This window comes from Haematobia irritans, chromosome 1 (genome assembly GCF_050003625.1).
Source record: "Haematobia irritans isolate KBUSLIRL chromosome 1, ASM5000362v1, whole genome shotgun sequence".
In the NCBI taxonomy this organism is placed as follows: domain Eukaryota; kingdom Metazoa; phylum Arthropoda; class Insecta; order Diptera; family Muscidae; genus Haematobia; species Haematobia irritans.
Genome location: NC_134397.1, coordinates 74,535,867 through 74,557,345, shown reverse-complemented (window position 1 = coordinate 74,557,345; position 21,479 = coordinate 74,535,867). Strand labels below are relative to the sequence as shown.

The window sequence follows — 21,479 nt, the reverse complement described above, 5'->3', positions numbered from 1 at the left end:
GCAATAACGAGTCACATTTTTGGGAAGTAAGGTTTTCCTAAGCCAATGACATCAACAGGAGGTAATCCCTCCAGCAAGAGGGACAAGAAATTCCAAGAAGTTTGCCGATAGTAATGAAAGTACGATCGATCGTTTCAAGGGAACTATCGCCGGATGAGATGCCAATATCAACATTAATTTAATTGAAATGAAGTCGTTTGAATGAGAAAGATGGACCACATCCATCTCATTCACTCACGCTTTGCTAAATTTAGCTAGGTTTCAGGGTCGAGTAAGTCATGACTGAAGATTTAAAAAAGAGATCTTATGGTTGTGAAATTAACTGATTTTGAAATTAGTTCAATATCAATAGAGTTTTTGCTTCCTTTTTACGCTATCGAGGAACCATTATAGCGAATCTCAATCGGATTTTCTTCTAGAAAGCTGCTTAATATTCTCGAAAGGTTGATAGATAACTATATTTGGTAAACTTACTGCGTTCTTGAATCGATGATCTAATTACCTAAAAGAATAAGAAATTTAAATTTATTAGCAATTTTGATTTGTGTGTGAAAAAATATTTTTAGTGAATTTATTATTAATTTTTCTTCTAATAAACTGCAAAATATGCAGATTGACCATTTGTATTTTAAAGTACCATTGCGACAAACGAACGCACGAAAAATGCTTTTGACTAGATCTACGTACGAGTATATGTATACTAAAGATTCGATATTTCTGGGGTAGGTCTATTGGTATGCGAATAAAAGTTTTTGTAAACTGTGTTATTGTATAAATACAAATTTCAATTTCAAGATACTTACTCAAACACCTTTATACCTGTCGTCCATAATAGAGTTTAAACTTTTGAACGAAAACTTTAATGAAATCCAAGCCAACAAAAAAGTTGCAATTCAGGTTTTTATTGCTGCCAATAGACTTTACTAAATTGAAATGCATGCGAACATAATACATACATTTAGACTCACACACACAAAACTCAGTAAAAGGAAATTTAATACAATTTATTACATAAAAGAGATGAAACTAAAGAGAGTGCTAGCCAATGTTATACAACAACAATAACATTTACAAAGGAAAGGGTCATGGCTTCAATGCAAGCAAGAAATATGCCAGGCAATGTAAACGTTAGTTTATTCAAAAAGAATAAAAAGCACTTTTAATCTACAACCGGGTATATATGTGAAAACCTGGCCAAGAGTCCTGTTTTATGGTAATAAACATTGTACAGTTTGTTATGACAATCAGGATTCTATTTACATTCTCCTTGTTTTTAAAAGCCACCTTGTGACCACTCTCATTTGCTTGCTATAATTTTCTCTACAATCTCTCTCCCATTCTCCCTCCCACTCATTGTTGGCTGCTTTGTATGAATCGGTGTTTGTGCTATTTGTAAGTTTTCTGTATATGTGAAATAGTGGGTGTGTGTTGTTGGTAGAGAGGGCTTAATGTTAAAAGCACATTTGAAATTTAATTAAAAACTTGTGTTGCATGAAATTACATTGCACTTTGCTATTAAAAGCCAGTTGTAAACCAGCGAAACTCACTGGACGTTGGTCAAAGGGCACCATGTAATCACTTACTTGTGATATGTTGGGCAGAAGAAAAAAATTACAAAGATCAAGCCAAAATGAAATGAGAAACATATCATAGGTTTTACTTAATAACAGTGAAGACTTGTGTATTAAAAAGAATTCTAAACTAAAATCTATTCCAAGATTATATAGTTTATCGACCTTTTTTGTTTTGATTATTTACTTTTTTTATATATTATTTCTGGGCTTTCAAGGTCATTTTTGAATGCGAATAAAACAAATTATTCCATTATTTGCATCCAACGTTTCACTGGGATTATTTCCAGCCTCATCAGGAATGCTTTTTTAATTGGATATTTAATTTATTGCCAATTACATTGGGGAAAACATACATCTATTAATATAGCCCGACATAAAATACATATATAATAATTGCAAAAATAATTAACTGAAACTAATAATTTATGTTGCTATCACGAAAGAATTCTCTTCGTTAATTTTACGAAGAATTCTTCATTAACTATTCTTCGTGAATTCTTCATTAAAATAGCGAAATTTTCATTCATTTTCGTAAATTTAACAAAGAATGTTCCTTGATGGCAATCGTTTTATTATTTTGTTATACCCTCCACCATAGGATGGGGGGTATATTAACTTTGTCATTCCGTTTGTAACACATCGAAATATTGCTCTAAGACCCCATAAAGTATATATTCTGGGTCGTGGTGAAATTCTGAGTTGATCTGAGCATGTCCGTCCGTCCGTCCGTCTGTTGACATCACGCTAACTTCCGAATGAAACAAGCTATCGACTTGAAACTTGCCACAAGTAGTTTTTATTCATGTAGGTCGGATGGTATTGCAAATGGGCCATATCGGTCCACTTTTACGTATAGCCCCCATATAAACGAAGTATGTGGGGGCTATACGTTAGTATATGGTCTCTAATGTTAGTATATGGTCTCTAATGTTAGTATATGTTAGTATATGGTCTCTAAAGACCATGCAAAAATTGGTCCACATCGGTCCATAATTATATAGTCCATAATTATAAATTATATAGTCTCCATATAAACCGATCACCAGATTTGACCTCCGGAGCCTCTTGGAAGACCAAAATTAATCTGATTCAGTTGAAATTTGGTACGTGGTATTAATATACGGCCTCAAACACCCATGCAAAAATTGGTCGAAATCAGTCCATAATTATATATAGGACCCATATAAACCGATCCCCAGATTTGACCTCCGGAGCCCCTTGGAAGAGCAAAATTCATCCGATTCGGTTGAAATTTGGTACGTGATGTTAGTATATGGTATCCAACAACCATGCATTAATTGGTTCATATCAGTCCATAGTTATATATAGCCAACATACAAACCGATCCCCAGATTTGACCTCCGGTACGTGGTGGTAGTATAACATATGATATTTTACAACCATGCCATATATAGCCCCCATATAAACCGATCCCGAGATTTGGTTTTGGAGCCTCTTGGAGGAGCAAATTTTATCCGAGTCAGTTGAAATTTGGTACATTGTGCTAGTATATGGCCGTTAACGACAATGTCTAACTAGGTCCATATCGGTCTATAGTTATATATAGCCCTCAGATAAATCGATCCCCAATCACACAAAAATGGGTCCATATCAAGTTCGTAATTCTATATTGCCCCGATATAAGCGACACCCATATTTCAATTCTGGCTCTCTACGTAACGCGCAGAAGTCCATATCGATTCGTAATTATTTGTAGACTTACCTATACATAACTTTTTTGTCTAATATACCGAGTATGGACTAACTCACAATTTAGAAAACAATGTTAAAAAGTTTTATGATACCACAACCCAAGTAATTCGATTGTGGATGACAGTCTTTCGTAGAAGTTTCTACGCAATCCATGGTGGAGGGTACTTAAGGCCGTATATACTTGTTTTTTTTGTTTTAATCACGTGGCGAGCCAATTATGGAATACATCAGTATACGATTATCAATGTTTTCTTTTCAAATAATCTATAAGACAACGTCCCTTTAAAACAAATTTATGTTTTAAATCCATAATACATAGAGTTATTTTTTTTTTTTGAACATTGTAAATACTGCGGGGATGTATTCCTTCCCATAAGGATTAGGTTTCATGTTAGTAGAGATCAGTGTTACCGCTGTGATACTAATGCGTTACTAAATGTCATATTTTTTCGTTTGTGGTACAAGATGTCTTTCTGTCATGTTTATATTCCCAGCAAAAAAAAATGCAAGTTCTTCAAAAGGCACAACTTTAAAAACACTTCCAAAACATCTTTCCAGAGATGTTCTTTTTTTAACTTCTCAGGAAGTTCTTTTAATTCAATTTTTTATAACTCGATCTTTTTCATACTTTTAAAGGGCAAAGAGAACATTTTCACTACTTTTTTGGTGACGCATTTTTTGTTGGGTTGTAATAGATTTTGTAGATTTTAATTTAAATCTAATTAAAAAAATGTGATTGCATAATTCTATAAAAATGAATGATTAAAAAAAAATAGAAAATCTCAACGGTAACCTAGCTAGAGAAATAGAAACAAAGATATGTTAACTCACCCAATTTACAGTTCTTTGGAATGTAATTCTGTTGAACTTCTTAAATGAGTGATATGAGGCAAGGGAAAAAATTTGTTCTAGATTTTGAAATGTGAGTAAATGTGTAAAGTGAACTTTTGTTATAAGGTGAGACCATAATTTAGAGTACAGTAAATAGAATTTATTTAACAATGAAATGAAATACCATTTGTTCCAATTTTTGTTTTGCCATAGAAATTTTAATTAATTTTAGTGGGATTAGTAAAGTGCCTCCTAAACAGACAGATTTTCATTGCTATCACATTTATGGTATCCTTGAATGCAAAGCACCAAAAATTAAATAAACAAAGTCCTTGATAAGCCATGGTTTTTAGAATGGTTTCAAATGAATGCTTTAATGTGTATATCCAATACTAAATTTACCAAAAACAAAATCCACAATTTTTCATTTTTTTCCACCAACAAACAGAAAAGTTGCGATTTATAACCTCTCACCGCTTTATCCAATCTTGGTGGCCCAAGGCCACTGCTTAGATAAGCCAGGAGAAATGAGTTTCAATTCTATTGGCATGCAAATACATAACGGCGCAGACTTCAGTTGTAGCAAAGTTAATATTTTTAGACCATGAGAATCGTCCAAACCACCAACCCCAAAACATGGCCAATTAATAAAATTGCACTTGGCTGCTTACGGTTTTGTATATGCCTGGGTTACATGCGATGACCAAAGACAAAAAAAGGACCACGTCCATGTACAAAGCCAAAGGTCATTTGTTATGTCAACTTAATGCTTCAGTGCACGTACTCGTGTGGCAAATGTAAAATTCAGCTTCTGAAACAACCAAGCAACGACCATAGCCTCCATCTGCAACTTGACAAGCAATGGATTGAATCAGAGCCTCTATTACTGAGTGAGTATTGTGGACCAAGTGGAAACTGTGGATTTTTTTTCTTTTATCCAATACACAGAGGATAAAAGCGATTTACTGTGGACATTTGCAATAGTGTGGACAACCCAAAAGAAGGAATTCATCTAAATTCTTAAAAACAAAAACAATTAATTTGATTGTTGTACAAAATGGGTACGAGAAGCGTATTTTATGTCCATTTAATTAATAAGCGTTTTTCTTAGACGATCCGAGAAGAAAGATATTTCAGATCATTTCTATATATTGGCTAAACTATAGAATTCAATTATAAGACATAGAGATCGAATCAATCTTTATATTTTGAGATTATGCTTCTAAAACCAATAATGCAAAAAAGCAGAAAAAAGTAAAAACATTTCTTTTCCTTCTAAATCGCTACTTTTCATATACAAGGGCTTAGTGTTAGTTTCCCGCGACCACCGTTTTTTTTTTCAGTGGAGGTTTTTCTTGCCCATAGACTCGTTTATGAGAACCTCAATAAAGAGTCAGCCCACCATCATTGAAAAAGAGAGAGACTTCACTGATTTTCTCCTGTCTACAATTGATACTTCTCTTCACAGAGAATACAGATTCATTTGGTTGTGTTACCCAACCCTCATAAAAAGATACTTTAATTAAAATTTTATTTTATTATACCCTCCACCATAGGATGGGGTATATTAACTTTGTCATTCCGTTTGTAACACATCGAAATTTTGCTCTAAGACCCCATAAAGTATATATATTCTGGGTCGTGGTGAAAATCTGAGTCGATCTGAGCATGTCCGTCCGTCCGTCTGTTGAAATCACGCTAGCTTCCGAACGAAACAAGCTATCGACACACGAAACTTGGCACAAGTAGTTGTTATTGATGTAGGTTGGATGGTATTGCAAATGGGCCATATCGGTCCACTTTTACGTATAGCCCCCATACAAACGGACCCCCAAATTTGGCTTGCGATTGCTCTAAGAGAAGCAAATTTCATCCGATCCGGCTGAAATTTGGTACATATGGTCAATTTGGTAGTATATGGTCACTAACAACCATGCAAAAATTGGTCCATATCGGTCCACTTTTACGTATAGCCCCCATATAAACGGACCCCAAATTTCCTCCGATTCAGCTGAAATTTGGTACATGGTGTTAGTATATGGTCTCTAATAACCATGCAAAAATTGGTCCATAATTACATATAGCCCCCATATAAAACGATCCCCCGATTTGGCTTGCGGAACTTCTAAGAGAACCAAATTTCATCCGATAAGGTTGAAATTTGGTACATGGTGTTAGTATATGTTCTCTAATGACCATGCAAAAATTGGTCCACATCGGCCCATATTTATATATAGTCCCCATATAAACCGATACCCAGATTTGACCTCCGGAGCATCTTAGAGGAGCAAAAGTCATCCGATCCGATTGAAATTTGGAACGTGGTGTTAGTATATTGTCTCTAATAACCATGCCAAAATTGGTCCATATCGGTCCATAATGATATATAGCCCCCATATAAGGCGATCCCCAGTTTTGACCTCCGGAGCCTCTTAGAGGAGCAAAATCCGATCCGGTTGAAATTTGGTACGTGGTGTTAGTATATGGTATCTAACAACCATGTAAGAATTGGTCCATAATTATATATAGCCCCCATATAAATCGATCCCCAGATTTGTCCTCCGGAGCCTCTTGCAGGAGCTAAATTCATCCGATCCGGCTGATATTTGGAACATGGTGTTAGAATGTGGTCTCTAACAAACACGCAAGAATTGGTCCATATCGGTCCACAATTATATATAGCTCCCATATAAACCATTCCCCAGATTTGATCTCCGCAGCCTCTTGGAGGAGCAAAATTCATCCGATCCGGTTGAAATTTGCAACGTGGTGTTAGTATAAGGCCGCTTATAACCATGCCATAATTGGTCCATGTCGGTCTATAGTTATATATAGCCGATCCCCAATCACACAAAAATTGGTCCATATCGGTTCATAATCATGGTTGCTACTCGAGTCAAAAATAATCTACCAAAATTTTATTTTTATAGAAAACATTGTCAAAATGTTATTTCTATAGAAAATTTTGTCAACATTTTATTTCTATAGAAAATTTTGTCAAAATTTTATTTCTATAGAGAATTTTGTCAAAATTTTATTTCTATCGAAAATTTTTTCAAAATTTTACTTCCATAGAAAATGTTGTCAAAATTGTATTTCTGTAGAAACTTTAAACTTAATTATATACGTATTTAATCGGACTTTTTTAGTTCAATATATACCACGTATAGACTATGTGGTATATATTACAGTGTTAGGAAGTTTTAACCTTGCCATCGGCAAGTGTTACCGCAACCCAAGTAATTCGATTGTGGATGACAGTCTTCAGTAGAAGTTTCTACGCAATCCATGGTGGAGGGTACATAAGCTTCGGCCTGGCCGAACTTACGGCCGTATATACTTGTTTTTTATTTGGTTTAAATACATTTAAATATTTGTATTAAAGATGTTTATGTATAAAATGTATGATAACAATTAATGTCCTTAAAATGTTTTAGCGGTTGGGCACATAGAAATTTAATACACACCCTATTATGACCTTCAGTTGAAAGTCGACTTTTTTTAAATATTAAAATTCATAAAAATGGACCCGTATTACTAGTTTGTGAATATACGTTATTTTTAGTCACTATCAGGGATAGAAAATACAGTACTATAGTACTTTTTTCAATACTTTTCCACCCTGGTCAGTACCGTAGTACCCCCGCGAATGATTTAGTACCTTTTCTGTAGACAATAGTTTTGACAAAATATTTTAATATTTTGAGAAAGTCTTTAACAAACTTATTTGCTAATAATCTTTTACAAATTTGGCAAAACCGACAAGTTCATGCGAGAATACAATCTCGATTTTGTAAAAGCCATAGTCAAAACACCAATTTATTCAATTTCAAGAATGCTTTAGTCGAAAAAAGCACGCATTTTTATATTACGCTTGCAGACGAACACTTTCTTTCTAGATGGGAACCTAAAACCAGGGCTGTGGAGTCGGAGTCGGAGTCTGAAGATTTTGCTGGAGTCGGAGTCGGAGTCGTAAAAATTTTGCTCGACTCCGACTCCGGCTAAACCAAATTTTTTAAAACACTTCACATTTTTGTAACTAAGCAAGTCTTTACGCAAAGTAGTTTCCATTGCGTTATTCATTCGATCAATGTACAGCATGATTGTAAATGAAAATCAACTTCCAATTACGGCTATCTTTTTATGTTTCCTAGAATACTAGACTAGCAGATAGGCTGGATCGATCCATTTTAATGCCCATATCAATTTATTTGAAATATTTCGAACAATCGAAATTATTTTGTTTAATTTTATCTTAAGGCCATATACATATGTGGAATATTGACAGAAAATTTTTTCAAAGTTGTTTTTTTATAGAAAAATTGTCAAAATGTTATTTCTATAAAAAGTTTTGTCAAAATTTTATTTCTATAGCAAATTTTGTCAAAATTTTATTTCTATAAAAAATTTATTCAAAATTTTATTACTATAGAAATATTTTTTTCTATGGGAAATTTAGCCAAAATTTTATTGAATTTATTTAAATTGAGTCAAAATTTTGTTTCTATAGAAAATTTTGCAAAATTTAGTTTGTTACACAATTTTTTTTTTCAAAATTTTATTTCTATTGATAAGTTTATTTCTATAAAAACTTAAATCAAAATTTTATTTCTATAGAAAATTTTGCCAATATTTTATAGTAATAGATTTTTTTATTAGAAAATTTGGTCAAAATGTTATTTCAATAGAAAATTTTGTCAAAATTGTATTTCTATAGAAAAATTTTGTCAAAATTTTATTTCTATAGAAAATTTTGTCAAAATTTTGTTTCTGTAGGAAATTTTGTTTCTGTAGAATATTTTGCAGAATTTTATTTTCTACACAAAATTTTTTCTTAAATCATATTTTTATTGAACATTTTATCAAAATTTTATTTCTATAAAAAAGAATTGTCAAATTTTATTTCTATAGCAAATTTTCTCAAATTTTTTTTCTTACTGATGCTCACTGAAACTTACTGCTATAAAAAATGTATTCAAAATTTTATTACTATAGAAATATTTTTTTCTATATAAAATTTAGCCAAAATTTTATTTCTATATAAAATTTAGTCAAAATTTTGTTTCTATAGAATATTTTGCAAAATTTTATTTCTATAGAAAATTTTGTAAAATTAATACACAATTTTTTTTTAATTGTATTTCTATTAATAATTTTTTCAAACTTTTATTTCTATAAAAAATTTAGCCAAATTTTATTCTAAATTTTATTCTATATATTTGGTCAAAATTGGATTTCTATAGAAAATTTTGCCAAAATTTTATTTCTATAGAAAACTTAGTCAACATTTTATTTACTAGACAAAAATTTTTTCAAAATTGTATGCTTACTGATACTCGCTGCTAAGTCGAAAACTTGTAGAAATGACTCAAATTTTCAAATTTTTCAATGAATGAATCATAAATGCATTTTTGCGAAATTGTCTAAACAATTTTAAATATTTCCCAAATATTGCCCGAGATTTTGTAGAAGTCTGATTTGAGATTTTATCAAAATGTAGATCTAAATACAAAGTTGTGCAGAGTATATTATAATAGGCCCACCCGACTTTAGACTTTCCTTGCATTTTTATTTTTTGTTAAAATTGTGTTACGTCCCATAACGTTAGTTTTAAATTTTAAGTACATAGATTTTGTAGAAGTATATACAATTTTGCTTAAATAGATTCAGATTCAAATTCATGCATATAGTTCGCAACAAATTTAAAGGATTTGAGATAGTATCAATAATTTTGGTCCACAAATACATATACTGTTGGTATCTTCTCATATTATGATGGGTATTTATATCATTATTTTATTTATTAAACATTGCCCTAAATTTGAAATATAGAGTTCAATTGGCATCTAAAGTGAAATTAAGACCTTTTTTTGCACACATAAATAAATACGATACTTTATATCGATCCACTTACGGCACCCCCACAATAGAACTACAAATTTGTGGTATTAAAATGAGATTTAGTTATATTACCCGGAGTCGACTCCGGAGTCGGAGTCGAGCTGATGAAAAATGCTGGAGTCGGAGTCGGAGTCGAGCAAAATTGGCTCGACTCCACAGCCCTGCCTAAAACTACCAAAAAATATTATTTTGCAAAAATTTATTTCTTCAGAAAGTTTTGTCACAATTATATTTCTACAGAAAATTTTGTCAAAATTTTTTTCTTTTCGAAAATTTTCTCAAATTTTTATTTCTATAGAAAATTTTCTCAAAATTTTATTTCTATAGAAAATTTTGTCAAAATTTTATTTCCAATAGAAAATTTTGCCAAAGTTTTATTTCCAATAGAAAATTTTGTCAAAATTTTATTTATATAGAAAATTTTGTCAAAATTTCATTTATATAGAAAATTTTGTCAAAATTTTATTTCTATTGAAAATTTTGTCAAAATTTTATTTCTATAAAAAATGTGTCAAAATTTTATTTCTACAGAAAATGTTGTCAATTGTATTTCTATAGAAAATGTTATCAAAATTTTATTTCTATAGAAATTTTTGTAAAAATTTTATTTCTATAGAAAATTTTGTCAAAATTTTATTTGTATCGAAAATTTTGTCAAAATTTTATTTCTATAGAAAATTTTGTCAAAATTTTGTTTCTATAGAAAATTTTCTCAAAACTTTATTTCTATAGAAAATTTTCGCATTTTGTTTTGACAAACAAAATTTTATTTGCTTTAAATTCAGTCTAACGGAGCTCTTGACAATAATCATCTAATGGGATTTTTGTTGACATTTAGTGAAAAGTACTTTTTCGCTCAAAAAAATACCTTTTTTGAACTTTCTTAAAAATTGTATTTTCCATCACTGGTCACTATAAGTTATTTTGGTCTGTGCCTACAGACACGTTTGGACAAGCAAGCCAATTTTGAAACCACAAGTGATGAACTTTTTCTTATTGCTGAGTGCGTTAGGCATTATTTTTTTAGTAGTATAGCGAACTGATCTGTAATTCATAGGGCTTTATATGTACATATCTACTTTTAAGAGTTTAGGTAGATTCTGCAATTCTGTTTTGAATTTATGTATTTTTATAGACTGAATTGTAGTCTGTGTAATTTTGTTATAATTGGCCCCGGGGCTTTGAAATTACAAATAAAGTATGAATATAAATATGAAAAAAATAAATAAATTTTGAGTGTTCGGCCGAATCTGACCCATGGTCCTTTGTATCCATTTGGGTCCGTTGTAAAACGTTGACATATTGGATTATTGTTTAAAAATAAATCAAATAAGATTAGTTAGATATTGGAGCACTCATGTTTATAAAAACAGTTCAGAACCTACCACTTTATTCATAACGACATCTCTGTGAGGTTCCAAGTACACAAAGTATCCTGTATATATATCATTAAATCCGATTGGGGAGTGGTACGTATGATTATTTATGCCCTATAATATACCCAACATAAATGATCCACTCCTATATCGTGACGTATCTTTTACTTACGTCCTTTAATTACAGCCGATCATCATCAAAAGAATGCTTTGAACAGCATTGTGGATGCCACTTTGTAGCGGTTTAAAAATCGCCATTTGTGACGTTTAATTGAAAACAAAAAATATCTTCTTTGAGCACCAAATAATTAACAAAAATTGAAGTGACATTTTAAAATATTTCAAATAGGCTTCGGTTGTGAATACTGTATGTCAGTGCTGAATGCTAAATGGCAGTTACGAAATTTATTTAAATTTGTTTGTGTCAACAGAATTCGAAACAAATGCTTCAAAATATATAAATTTTGTTGCTTCAACCATTTGTCTTGTATCACAAACGAAATTCTATTGGAATGATTACCAAATGATAGTAAGCATGAAAAGATGATTGCATTAAAGAAAATAGGTTGACACGTCTAATAAATAATTATAAATGTAGACTTTTCATTATTATTGACAATAGTAATACGGCAGAATAGAGGTAACCTATATTTTTCAGATACTAAAAATGAGATATCTCTTTAGAAATCAAAGAGATTCTTGAAAATTCCAACCGCTAGCTCAATTCACTTCGATGTAGTATCATTTGACAGACTTTTCTGATAATCACTTAAAATTTTTTTATAAGGCAAAAGGGCGATTTTCGAAATCTTCAGAAATCTACGAGGATTCTGATATTTTGCGGTAATACATTGACAATTTTGAGAATTAACATAACACAGAACGGTTGAGATTTAGATAAGGTTCTGACTTGTGGAAATGTCTCACTATTTGGCCATAGGTTAGGTTAGGTGGCAGCCCGTTTTATCAGGCTCACTTAGACTATTATAGCCGAGTCCGAACAACTATATGACCACAGAGGCCAAAATTACACTTTACTTATTTTCGACACATAAGTAAAGTGTTCAACAAACATTTATTTGCCAGGATGAGAAATACAGGAGAGCTATCTCCATTCCAAGGTGCTAGACTTGCCGCAAGTACATGAAAGCCATCTACATTCACTCCCGGCTGTATGCCACAATTAAAAACACGGCAATATATACTGTTTGCCCAGAGGTAGGGTTATGAAAGCTCACGTGGTGAATTTGGAAGATTGGTTGTTGAACACAATGTTATAAAGATCATGGTTGCCAACACTCAAGAAAAACATGGTCAAATAAAAGCAAGGTGAACAACAATTCTTACAAGAAAATAATGAAATTGCAAAACTAATTTTTTTTGTACATATCTTGCTAAAATAGAAATAAAATATTACAAAAAATATTACCAAAATCAACATACAAAAATATATATTTTAAAATTTTCATAGTAAAAAATCTGTAAAAATAAAACCAAAAAAACAAAAAAGTTACTAAAGTCTAAAGTCGGGCGAAGCCGACTTTATTATACCCTTCACCCTTATCTCAACTCTTTCAAATTTGTTGGGAGTTGGTATGAAGGTTCATATTGCCATATACATATACAAAGATTTGGATAAACATTTTTAAACTTCTACAAAATCTCTGGACTATAAATTTATAAGTCGGATAATGTCCTGCAACGAAACACAATTAATAAAAAAATATGGGAAATATAAAGCTAAAGCAATAAAATATTGAACAAAAGTTCATTTATGATTCATCCGGCGCTACCCATGTATAAGAGGTATATGAAAATTTATCTAAATCTTTTATGGAAAATATGGAGACATCTTCGCTGACGTTATGCCATTTTTGCCTAAATCGTAAGAATATATGGCCCTTTATCTAAATCTGAATCGATTTATATAAAATTCGACACAGTTAGATAGATTGTTAAATCTTTTTTCTGTGTAAAATAAAATCAATTGCAGTAAAATTCCGTTGAAATGGGGGATAATATATGAAATTTTCTGCGATATTTCCCCAGGGGGGGGGGGGGGGAGCTATATCGAAATCTATACCAATTTGAACCAAATTTGCTACACAATGCTAAAATATTAATTCTACTCTCAGGGCAAAATTTCAAGTTAATCGAAATGAAAATTTGGTCTCCGGTTGTTATATGAATCTAAATCAAGCGAAAGAAATATATGGGAGCTTTATGTAAATCTGAATCGATTTCAACGAAATTTGTGCAAAATTGGAAGGAAATAAAGGCAAAATTCTAGCCTCTAATTAAATCCCTATCGGGCGAAAGATATATATAGGAGCTATATCTAAATCTAAACCGATTTTAACCAAATTTGGCATGGATAGCTATAATATTAATTATACTCTCTGTGCATAGCCTCACATAAATCGGAGTAGGTTAGGTTAGGTTAGGTTAGGTGGCAGCCCGATGTATCAGGCTCACTTAGACTATTCAGTCCATTGTGATACCGCATTGGTGAACTTCTCTCTTATCAGTGAGTACTGCCCGATTCCATGTTAAGCTCAATGACAAGGGACCTCCTTTTTATAGCCGAGTCCGAACGGCGTTCCACATTGCAGTGAAAACCACTTAGAGAAGCTTTGACACCATCAGAAATGTCACCAGCATTACTGAGGTGGGATAATCTACCGCTGAAAAACTTTTTGGTGTTCGGTCGAAGCAGGAATCGAACCCACGACCTTGTGTATGCCACCACGGTGGCTAAATCGGAGTAATACTTTGGCCTCTATGGTCATAAGAGTCTAAATTGAGCGAATGATATATATGGGAGTTATGTCTAAATTTGAACCGATTTCCACCAAATTTAGCAAGGATTGGTAGAATATCAATTGGACTCTCTACGTGAATCTGTGTTAGAATTTGGCCTCTACGGTCATATGATTCTAAATCGGGCGAAAGATGTATATATTGGAGCTATACCTAAATCTGAACCGATTTCAATTAAATTTAGCAAGTATTGGAAGAATGTTAAATCTAACCCCTGTGCAAAATTTCATGAAAATCGGTAATAAATGTTGGCCTATGTGATCAATCAGTGTAAATCGGACGAAAGATATATATGGGAGCTATATCTAAATCTGAACCGATTTCAACCAAATTTAGCAAGGATTGGTAGAATATCAATTCTACTCTCTATGCAAAATTTTATCTGAATCGGTGTTAAAATTTGGCCTCTACGGTCATATGAGTCTAAATCGGGAGAATGATATATATGGGAGCTGTATCTAATTTTGAACCGATTTAGCTGATATTTTGCAAGTTTTTCGAGACTCATAAAATATTCGGATGTACGGAACTTGAAAAAGATCGTTTGATAAACACGCCAATTATGACCAGATCGGTGATAAATATATATGGCAGCTATATCTAGATCTGAACCGATTTTTTCCAAAATCAATAGCGATTGTCTTTGTCCCGAAAATCGACCCGATGTCAAATTTGAGGACGATCGGACTTAAATTGCGACCTGTACTTTGCATACAAAAATACATGAACAGACACACAGACGGACTGACAGATAGACAGACGGACATAGCTAAATCGACTCAGAATTCAATTCTAAGATGATCGGTATACTAAACGATGGATCTCTGACTTTTCTTTCTTGGCGTTATATACAAATGCACAAACTTATTATACACTGTATAACCATTAAAGCGGAAATCCGGCGAGCTAAGCAGTAGCCTTGAACCATGTACCGGATCCGCTTAGGATGGAATTTGGTCATTACGTTAAATTCAAAATCCTTACATAAGCAATGGACCAAATTGCTTTTGAAAACGTGTAAAAATATAAAGAAATTTCACTGACATAAATTTGTCAGCTATAAATTATAACAGTTCAAGTTGGTTGCAATACATATCAGCCACACTGTAATTCATTCCATTATATATCCACAAATGCTGTTACATTTTTCAACGTGTATAAGTATAAATATGTAATTAAACATGGCTGCATATGTTATCTTACGTATGCAGATCCAATGTTTATGTTTTATGGTCAAGCTAGTCCATTCTGTCGCTCTCGCTCTCTCCTTCAAACACATATACACTCAAACTCTTTCATCTATCTGCACGAAGAGGCAAAAACCTGATTTAATATTTTTAAGTGGACTTTTTCTGCTTTGACTTTTGACCAAATACTTGTCCGTCTTTTTTGTTTCAAGAGACGATGGCATATGACTGGCTAGAAAAACACTCGGATAACGGATCCTCTGTGATTTCCATTGTTTGCTTCTTGCAATTGAATCCAGGGGGAAATGTTGCTGTGACATAACATGCAACTTGTTTTGTGTGTGTGTGCGACTGTCTGTTAAACCTGGTATAACGGCACCGCAACGAAAACATTGATTCCACCAACAGTGGGTTTTCCATTGAAAAAAAACATGGGCATGCAAGACTGACCCCATCTGATTACATTTTGTAATGAAATTGAATACAGGTAGTCATCGTATAACAAGCACCACTTTGTTTGCTACTCTTTGAAGGATGGCAAACGATTAAAACAAAATACAATTAAAACTTTTGCTATGTTATTGCAGCAAGAAAAAAATAGTATTATGTATGGAACGTGCTTGCATATTGAAAGAGATATTATATCTAATAGAGTGAATATTAAGTGACTTTCGTATTACTTTGTGTTTTGTGTTTTACATAGTTTGAAAGAAGAAATGTTTTGGCCTACCAAGCATTAAAAACTTTTACGATTATATAATGATATGACATATTTAGAATACAGGTCGTTATATTTTTGGAAGCCCCTAATCTGTCGAGTGGTTGTTGGTAATATCTCTCAATATTCAATGCAATTTTAAAATAATATTCCACAAAAGAAAGCACATTGTGAAGCCTAAAAGGCTTAAAATATAAACTACATAGCTTTTCTTTATCTAATGTATATATTTATTTATATTTGTAAATTTAAATTATTATAATAAAAAAGTTCAAATTTATTGTACACTAATACATATAATTTATTTATTTAAAATTGTGTTCTTACAGTTGTTTTTGGTAAGAGCAATTGTTGTATATACACTGAAAAAAAGCATGACCGGTTCCAAAGATTTTGTTGTTACAGTAATGACTTAGGTATTGATTCCGAGCCAAAGAAGTGTAGAATTGAAGTCAGGTCCAATTGAAGTAAGGACATATTTAAGAAAGAATTCTTCATGCAGAGAAGGAATATTGATCACCTCAAACATGTTTCAAGAGCAAAAAGCTAACATAACGTCGTTGACTTAAGGAATTTACTTTTCACCATTGTAGTTTTTTGTCAATCCATATCTATATATAGTCAATATCGAAATTCTTTATTTCTATTTCATGATGATCTCCTTCTATCAAAAGTAAACAATTAATTATACTAAGGGCTTTTTCCAATCATGAAGAATGTCTTCCCTAATAACCATTTTAGCTACACGTCACAATAGTTTTGTTTTACTGGAAAACTGGCAGGGAATGCATTCAATCTTGTTCACCTTTCTGAGAAAAAACAAGTAAGGAAAGTCTAAAGTCAGGCGGGGCCGACTATATTATACTCGGCACCACTTTGTAGATCTAAATTTTCGATGCCATACAACATCCGTCAATTGTGTTGGGTGCTATATATAAAAGGTTTGTCCCAAATACATACATTTTAATATCTCTCGATCTGGACAGAATTTGATACACTTCTACAAATTCTATAGACTCAAAATTTAAGTCGGCTAATGCACTAGGGTGATACGCAATGTTAGTCAAAAAATATGGGAAACATTTAAATCTGAAGCAATTTTAAGGAAACTTCACAAAAGTTTATTTATGATTTATCGCTCGATATATATGTATTAGAAGTTTAGGAAAATTAGTGTCATTTTTACAACTTTTCGACTAAGCAGTGGCGATTTAACAAAGAAAATGTTGGTATTTTGACCATTTTTGTCGAAATCAGAAAAACACATATATGGGAGCTATATCTAAATCTGAACCGATTCCAACCAAATTTGGCACGCGGACGAAAGATATATATGGAAGCTATATCTAAATATGAACCGATTTCAATCAAATTTGGCACACATGACTATACGACTAATTGTACTCCTTGTGCAAAATTTAAAGCTAATCGGGATAAAACTCTGGCTTCTGGGTCCATATAAGTGCATATCGGGCGTAATATATTTATGGAAGCTATATCTAAATCTGAACCGATTTCAATCAAATTTGGCACACATGACTATTCTACTAATTGTACTCCTAGTGCAAAATTTCAACAAAATTGGGCCAAAACTCTGGCTTCTGGGGCCATATAAGTGCATATCGGGCGAAAGATATATATGGGAGCTATATCTAAATCAGAACCGATTTCTTCCAAAATCAATAGGGTTCTATTCTGACCCAAATAACACGTGCCAAATTTGAAGGCGATTGGACTTATATTGCGACCTAGACTTTGATCACAAAAATGTGTTCACAGACAGAGAGACGGACGGACGGACAGACGGACATGGTTATATCGACTTAGGGAACCACCCTGAGCATTATTGCCAAAGACACCATATGTCTACTTCGTCTCCTTCTGCGTGTTACAAACATATGCACTAACTTATAATACCCTGTTCCACAGTGTGGCGCTGGGTATAAAAACATAAGAACTTTGTATACATTAGTAACTTTGTCAAAATTTACATATAAAAGTGCAAAATTTAAATTTAATGATCTGTTAGCAATGATTGTCTTACTATACTTTTTACTATAAAGTGTTTCCATGTGGTTTTACCTGAACTATCATGAGTTCCAAAAATTAGGTTAATATATGAAATAGAATTACGTGACACATTGAGTAAACACACAATAATCAATATCTCTTCACATAAATAAATTAAATTCCATATAAAGAAATTTACAAATAAATTCATGTGCATGTGAAAACAAAGGTGAACAAATTTACAAAGGTAAAATTCCATTTGCAATTGATGTCGCATTAATTCATTCTACGCAAATAAACAATTAATATTGAATTTATTTTTAAATGGACGCTTCAGTGTCGACGTGTCATCGATAAAAATCGTACAAAATTTAAATAAATAATGTGGAAAAAAATACCCACTCTCCTCCCAATTTCAATTGAGAACAAATTTGTTTACATTTGCATTTAAGCAACCAAAATTGCATTGGTGATCATTGTTTTTCAAAAAAAGCAAAAAACAACAACAAAAACCAAAGGCAAATACAACAAGAAGAAGGTGTAAGATGATTTTGTATTTCTGCCAATGTATTTCGGTGCCAAAAACATCATCATCATCGTCAAGTGTGGTCGGTTAGCATTTCATTTATATTTATATTAAATATATTTTGTTTATTTATTTTTTTAATAAGTGTTTGTAGCCAATCTATTTAATCCCTCAAATCGCTCATTTTGGGCCCATGTAAATATATATTTGTGAAAATTTTGTAAATGCAAAACTGTTGCATTTATATTTATTTATTTGATTGCAATCAAATGACAATTATGCTACTGGCGCTATTGGGGGTCGTTGGATTTCAAAAGAAATGAAGAAACAAGTGCGTTGGTCTGTCTGTCTGTATAAAACCCACCAACAATTGGCTTTCCCACACGGACGAATGTTCATAATATGTTACAACATATTATGTTTCGGACATAACATTTTTATACCCTTCACCACTACTGTGGTACAGGGTATAATACGTTTGTGCATTTGTATGTAACGCCAAGAAATAGTGGTCATAGACCCATCTTTTAGTATACCGATCGGCTTAGAATTAAATTCTGAGTCGATTTAGCGATGTCCGTCTGTCTGTCTGTCCGTCCGTCTGTCTGTATATGTAATTTTGTGCACAAAGTACAGCTCGCAATTTAAGTCCGATCGTCCTCAAATTTGGCATAGGGCCGTTTCTTGGGACAGAGACAATCGCTATTGGTTTTGCCAAAAATCGGTTCAGATTTAGATATAGCTGCCATATATATTTATCCCCGATTTGGTCATAGTTAGCGTGTTTATCAACCGATTTTCTTGAAATACCGTACATCCAAATATTTTATGAATCTCGAAAATCTTGCAAAATATCAGCCAAATCGGTTCAGATTTAGATATAGCTCTCATATATATCTTTCGTCCGATTTAGACTCATATGACCACAGAGGCCAAAGTTTACTACCGATCTTCGTGAAATTTTGCACAGAGGGTAGAATTGACTTTCTACCAATGCTTGGTAAATTTGATTGAAATCGTTTCAAATTTAGATATAGCTTCCATATATATCATTCGTCCGATTTGAACTTATATGGTCACAAAAGCCAGAGTTTTGCGGTGATTTGCTTCAAATTTTGCACAAGGGGTACGTTTAATAGTATCGTTAAGTGTGCCAAATTTAGTTGAAATCGGTTCAGATTTAGATATGGCTCCCATATATATCTTCCGTCCGATTTGCACTCATATGACCAGGGGGGCCAAAGTTATACTCCCATTTACGTAAAATTTCGCATAGATAGCAGAATTATTATTCTAACTACACGGATGAAAAAGACTGTTTTTCATATGTTTGGCTATAAACATTATATGTTTGGAACACAAATTTTTAAACAAAATATTTTTGAGTGCAAGCATATAATGTTCATAAACTAGCATAACATGTTTGGGACATATATGTTAATATGTTAGAACATATTATGTTTGGGACATAAAATGTTTGTAAATGTAATATGCTTGGATGCAAACACATATTAATTTAGAAATAGCCTATAAACATATATGTGTTTAGTAGCTTGGAGCGCTATTTAACAGGGAGCGATATTGAATTAAGTTGGTGGTTGTTGCTTGTTATTACAAAATTAACATTTTATTTTTCCTTGGGCAATTGATCAGCTACTTCTTTGATCCTTACAAACTGTGTGGTCCGCTGTTCGAATCCCCGTCCGGCAAAAGGTAAAATTAAAATAAAAAAATCATACAATTGAATAATTTATTCTACAATGTTTGTATTACAGAAAAAGGTGCTAAGAACTAAAAAATGTCGTGGAAGTGAGAAAGATGTGGGGGAATATACAATTGGGCAGAAACAAAATTTTGAGCATTCAGGTCGAAAACCTATGTTGTTAGCACCTATATTACCTGTTTATTTTCATAATTCATTATGATTGTAAATATATAAATAAATAAATAAATAAAATTTTGAGCACAATATTGTTTGGGAGAATTTTTTTAAGCATATAATATTTTTGGGTGCAAAATGCTTCCAAACATATTATATGTTCACATAATAACATATTGTTTTTTGGAAGACAACATTATTGAATTTGGTTGCAAAAATACAAAATGTTTGGAACTTAGACTACCCAAACATATATTGTTTAGACCAATATGCTTTCAAACATATTATATATTGGAAGAGATCAAACATATAAATGTTTGGGCAATACCCAAAAATGTATATGCTTGAAGCAAAATATGTTTGGGAGTATATGTTACAGAAGCGATTTTTTGTGAGCGTGTATACATGTCAAATTTAGTCAACATCGGTTCATATTATATATAGCTCCCATATATACGTACACCAGAGTTGGGGAAATATGATAGACTGTTACACATTTTAGACCCATTTTCAATGGAAGTTTCCTCCAATTAAGTGGATAGCATTAGCCGATTTAAATTTTAATTCTAGAGATTTTGTAGAAGTACAAAAATTTTCTCCTTTATATAGCTTCCAGCAAATGTGAAGTAGTTGAGATGGTAACACAAATTTTGGCCTACATAGGGGTGAAGGGTATATTATAGTCGGCCCCTCCCGACTTTAGACTTTAGACTTTACTTACTTGTTTTAAATGTAATATGTGTGGATACAAACATATATTAATTTAGAAATTGCCTATAAACATATATGTATTTAGAAAGATAGCCAGACATAGTATGCTGGTAGTAAATATTAATTTGCATAGAAAATTGCATCTGTAACATATACCCCCAAACATATTCTGCTTCAAGCTTATATATTTACAGAATTTACACAAACAAAACAGTTTTTGTACTGTGCAAACA

At 32.3% G+C, this 21,479-nt stretch overlaps 1 protein-coding gene across 21 annotated transcripts in view; it reads right to left on the bottom strand.

The window, feature by feature from the left end:
• GluClalpha (glycine receptor alpha 1) overlaps positions 1-21,479 on the bottom strand; it is a 279,772-nt gene that overhangs the window by 185,960 nt on the left and 72,333 nt on the right. For 2 of the 21 annotated variants that reach the window (XM_075290781.1, XM_075290783.1), the window contains exon 3: positions 475-502. The exons of the other annotated variants lie outside the window; for them this stretch is intronic. The gene's annotated coding sequence lies outside the window, so the exon portion shown is untranslated. The remainder of the gene's footprint in view (positions 1-474; positions 503-21,479) is intronic. 21 annotated transcript variants of the gene reach the window in all.